We start from the raw sequence: 6,000 nt of genomic DNA on the forward strand, positions 1-6,000 counted from the left end.
TTTTGTGTTTTTTTTACCATATTTATATTGGGGGTGTTCTGAAGACCTTTCTTACCGGGTTCCTGCCACCGTATTCCACCTTCGCACGACACGCCACAAATTAGAATATCATCATATCACCATCTGGATGTGTGGTGTTCCCCCACAGTGCGGTTTTTCTTCCACGTACAAGCAAGCTGTGGGGGGGGGAGTACACGGGTATCTTAACAAAATCACACACCAAAGTACACCTCCCTTAAAGGCCGGCAACGCTCTTGTAATTCCTCTGGTGTTGAGAGAAGTCAAGATAAGGTGGGCGGCGGTGATTACTTAACACCAGGTGACCCGGAAGCTCTTGTCTCCTCCTTTAAAAAAAATAAACAGTTACTTATAATATAATCCCCCAGCGAGAGAAAATTCTTGAAAATAAAAGAATTTTTTATACCTTGATAATATAATATGATAACATGAAAAAAAGTAATAACTGGTTGACTGATAGAATAAAAATACAGATGGAAAATTACGTGTTAGAAGTTCCTTAGTTCTTATAAATAAGAAATTTATATTTCACTCAGAAGAACTTTCATGTTTTGAGAAATATATTCATCCTTTATGCTAGTATAAGCGTTACATACATACAGTATATTGTTACTTCAAATATGAAGTGTTCTTGAACGTGGAAAGCTTCTAAATTTAGCTTGCACTTCTACTATTCACCAGCTGGTCTCAAGTTAGCCACTTGCTTCAAAAATGTGATACCTCAAACCGACAAGGGTGACAATGAGTTATATATAATATAAGACAACTAGGTCGACTGAACAGCTCCAAAAAGGAAAATTGAAGTTTTATTATGTGGTGTAGATGTGCTGCACTCCAGTACAGTATTATAAAGGATTTGACTATATTTTAAATGATAGATACTTTGTTAAAGTCTTGCACTGAGGATAATTACTAACATAGACTATATAATAATGTGAATAATAATATGACCTCAACAAATTAAAGAACCTGAGGTTTTAGGTATAGTTTTAATTAATTATTTGTAATGTGTTTATTGATTTTGATGGGTAAGTCAAATCTTATGGTTAATTTTACTATTCATTGTTTGCGAAATATATAATAGATTTGATAAATTGCATTGTTGGAGAATAACACTTAAGCAGGCTAAACATAAAATAAACTAAATATTTTCTTAACCAGATTAGTCGACGACTATTCAGAATTATCACTTTAATCAATATTGTTAGATTTCTGTCGAATTGAATCCCTTTACAAAATAACATATTGTATGAATATATTAAAATTATCTAATTTGATTACAAAATAATAGACACCCTATTGTAACAGAACAACTTCACATGCGAACTGAGCATGAACTAAGTAACAAAGTTTTCGATATGACAGCAATATTCAATATTCCCAAAGAGCATTGCTGACTTAGTTTACAAACACAACCGACGTGTAAATTAGAGTGCACATTTGCTTGCACTTTGCACTTGATTATTAGAAATACTGATACATATTAGTATTGAAGATTGAATGTCCATAACATATTCTAATTCAAATTCAAATGTTTTGAATTGAATGTGACATCACTTATTGAAAGTCAAAAAACCACCACCCGTTCCAAAATGTAGATATAGATTTGTGGTATAGATATGAGCTGTTGAAAATAATATATAATATGTCGTAGTCAAGAACATCGAGCATAAGAAGCGAGCACGAAGATGATTCATTATCTTTCGTTTTGGCTCGGGTGTAATGAGCGTGCAGTGCGATTGCGGGTGAGAGCAGACACCGAGCAGTTAGTCCATAGAGTAACTTATTATGGAGTTAGTCGAGGAGTAACTATCGAGCGAGGCTTGTGTCGCACGCTAGTGCCGGTAACACCACATTCTTATAACGTAATCGTAATTGCTGAGTTAGAGAAGTTTACTACTTTTACGATTGTAAACTGCTTACTAAAAACTTACGATTGACTGATTATTTTACCGTGTGTTTGTAAGACTGTGTTTTACATGCTGTCGTGTTAAACGCTCCAACACCATGTGACCGGCCTTGCTGTCATATAAATACATGAATTATACATAATATCTTTTCTACATAATACATCATAAATATCTGAATGTAAAATTAAGCTTCCGGTAAAAATATATTAAAAATCATGTTGGAATCATATCAAAATCAATTATGTGGTTTCATGAAAGCACGATGCAAATAAAGCCATTTACCAAAATAACATCATAATTATCAAAAATTTTATGTATATTTTGTTTTACTTATTATAAATACATAAAATAAAAAAACAAATACTTTTGTCAGTGGTGATACGAAACCTTCGCCTGGTGGTACGAACCAGAGCTTTAATCTGGCGGCTGAGACTACTCAGTTAACCTGACTTGAAAGCAGTAGATGGAATAAATTCAACTTCACCCCTACTCCACGGCCGGTTGTAATGCGACATGCGATAAATTTATGAAAGAAATTGAGGTGATGTAATAAGAGTTTACATTAAAAATATTGAAAAAAATAATAATTTGTGGAATTTACTCAGGCGATATATTATTAACCAGATATTTGTGATTATGTATATTTATACATAATTACAAATATCTGGTTCTTTAGGTAAAATATGTCTTGGTTTGGCATTGGGTTAAAAATAGTATCTCATTGATTACAATTAATAAAAATGTTTAACAGATTAAATACTAGGGGTTAAAGTATGAAATTGCCGAATTGTACTGAAAAATTGAAACTCGTATTTTTATTTAACCTAATAAAGAAATAAATAAAATAAGCCTTTATTGCTGTTACTACTAATAACATTTTTTTAAATATATATCCTTAACTAATTGCTTACTATTTTTTTAACAGCTTTTCCTTCGACATAGGCCTCCTCTAAAGACTTCCATCGTTCTCTCTCTCTCGCCATTCTTATCCAATCTTGGCCAGCCGCTCTCTTAAGGTCATCCTCCCATCGTTTTTTTGTCGCCCTTTGCTTCTTTTGCATTCTCGTGAATTTAACAGATATTATATTAAATCAAAATAATTACCATTAATACCTATACATTGCTGCCATTTAATAAGAAGGTCATTTATGCCTTTGTGATAGAAGTGTGGTGATCTAGATTCAACAAACTGTGTGATATAATTTTGTACTGCCTAATGAAAAGAAAACTTTTTATCACGTAGAAAATTGTCCAAATCACGTAAAAAATGGTAGTCCGTTGGACCAAGGTCTGGCGAATATGGAGGGTGACGAAACGAAACGATTTCTATTTGTAGTTCCTGTAGAGTTAAAATGGTTTCTCGTGCTATTTGAGGTCTCGCGTTATCATGGAGCAATAATGGTGAAGATCGATTTATGAGTCGGGGCTGTTTCACTGCTATTTTGGCTATCATTGTTCGGAGTTTGGTGCAGTAGACATATAAAGAATTCATTTTTCATTGCATGTCACAATCCAATCCAATATTTCTTCATTTCTGTATCAATTCAACAAGGCCAAAACAAGTTTAAACATGCGTTTCTTTCTGCAGATCAGTCAAATCATGACGCACCCATTTTTCCTTGGGTATTCCTGGGCTTCCACCATCTCTTTCAATCCATTGTTATTCACCTGTTTCTTCGACGTGGTTCGATTTTCAAATCAAAGTTTCCATCACGAAAGCATTTAAACCAAAATCGCACGGTGCGTTAATTAGCATTCCTCTCTCTGAACGCAACATTGATATTGCGAGCGTTTTCTGCCGCGTTAGTTTCGCATCGGAACTCATGTTGAATTATGAACTATTCAAAAATCACTCACACGAATTTTCGAAGTATCCATCTTTCTAGTCTAAGCTGAATAAAAAAAACAACTGAAAGTTGATAATTGAATGTTGCACATTTTTTAAAAGATCTACATAGGAACTATTTGAAAAAAGTTTCACTGAAAACCTCAAACCATGAAGTTACTACGTCAATTCGAACTATATATTACAGTAAAACGGCAAATTGATACTTTTACCCCTATTATAATGGATTTTAATTGCGTAAATCTTTACTTTAATTGGTTAGTGATTTACTTAAGCCATGACTGTAATAAAATTTCATTTTTATCAATATGTTTTGACTACATATTTTATTATTTTTGATGGAGCGAATATAATATTAGGTGTGACTATATGTTTAGTTTCATTCAAGTATCGCGTGATATCACAGATAATGAATATGCTGTCTGTGTATCGCTTTCGTTCTATTCTATCCCTCCCTTTGGATAATCAGTACGAGATTTTTGAGATTAGAAGCAAATACCGTAGTGTGGATCTGTGCTGAAGTAGCTCCTAATTAATATACAGTCCACCAATAATATTACAATATAAAATAGCTCATTAATGATCCACCGCTCAGACAAAAAAAATTTATGTCCTTCTAAATATATCAATCATTAAAGCAAATTATCAACCACTATAATTATGATAAACTAAAAATATATTTTTTCTTGAACTTATTGGAAGAATAATAAAATGAACGGTAAAAATAATACGATGTGTACATTCTCCAAAACTAAAATAAATACAGTAGAACAACAGATGAAACAGCGTAGCTCGTAGCAGCGTAGTATTGTAGCCTTATCAAAGATGACATTCTAAGTATTCGAGTCACAACAAGAGTATTACACTGATAATAGATGGAATATTATAGTGTAAATAAAAAATTAAAAGAGATTATAGCACGCGGTTTGTATATTTGGTTGTGTTATGCATTGCGGAGAATAGGGAATGTGAGATATGTCCTATATACCTCGCTCAATCAGCGTTCATTGAGCATTTGGTGTGCAGTGCAAACGCAAAAGCAATGAAAGCAAATGTTGGCTCATTAATTCCATTCACCTCTCAAGGCCCCAACGTAGCTAATTATAATAGAGTTTATAAATTGGTGGAAAAGTTGGCCGATAAAAGTGTTTGTTTAATTTAGATTCTCTATGGTCTCATACTTTTTTAGGCTTGATATAACATATTCGCCAGAATTTGGGTTAATATTTATACTTACTTCTAATGAAGTAAGTAATTAGTTTAAAGGCACATAAAAGCTTTAAGGATAAATGTGTACACTTTTATAATAAAGGCCCAGTCACTGTTCAGGCATTATCTATAAATAAATTAAAATATTTCTAAATGGCTCTGTCGTAAATCTTTCCACTCCACAGGTGAATATCTTAGTGAATGGACAGCCTGGAGCTAGATTTTGATTACTTTATTGCAATTACAATGACAGTACAATGATATATTATATCTTATTAAAAAGAGCGCAAAAAAGAATAGTGGGAGAAGTTCTTGCGCCACTTCTTCTCTCTCAGAGCAGCATTCGACGATCATTTGACGACCCTGTGATTATTGAACCTGCCTATTGAGCTAGAGATTCTGGGTTCGAATCCCGATAGGTGCAATTATTTATATGATGAATATGAATGTTTGTTTCTGTGTCATGGATGTTTATTTGTATTTGTGTATGTTTAAGTAAGCATACTGTATTAAATATATATATATAGGCTATGCCTAGTTTGGGGCAAGATAGTTAATTGTGTAAGAATGTGTCAATATTATTATTAATCTTATGAAATAAATTTTGAGAAAATAAATATCTTTTTAGTCTTACTTGATAATAAGTTCAATTCAAGTCGTCACTTTACCAGCTCTTACTAGATTAAAAGCTTATTTTTTATATAACGATGCAGCATAGACTTAAACATGAATGCAAATTATATGTAGTACAAAGCAACGATAAGAGATCGACTCATTCACGGAGTATTTGATCCTTAGTGATTCGAGTGGCTCTGTATAACAATTAGTCAATGGTTTGAGCTGATGATTGAGATGCATCGGAGCAGGAGCTATACACCATGAAGTGATTGAACCTGCCTTTTATAGAGCGACATCTGTATATAAATATTAAGTTTTAATATAAGCTTTAATTTTTCGGGATAAAACGTATCTAAGATGTTGACCGACAATATAAGGTATCAACATACCAAGTTTTAT

Source organism: Leptidea sinapis, chromosome Z (assembly GCF_905404315.1).
Source record: "Leptidea sinapis chromosome Z, ilLepSina1.1, whole genome shotgun sequence".
Lineage (NCBI taxonomy): Eukaryota > Metazoa > Arthropoda > Insecta > Lepidoptera > Pieridae > Leptidea > Leptidea sinapis.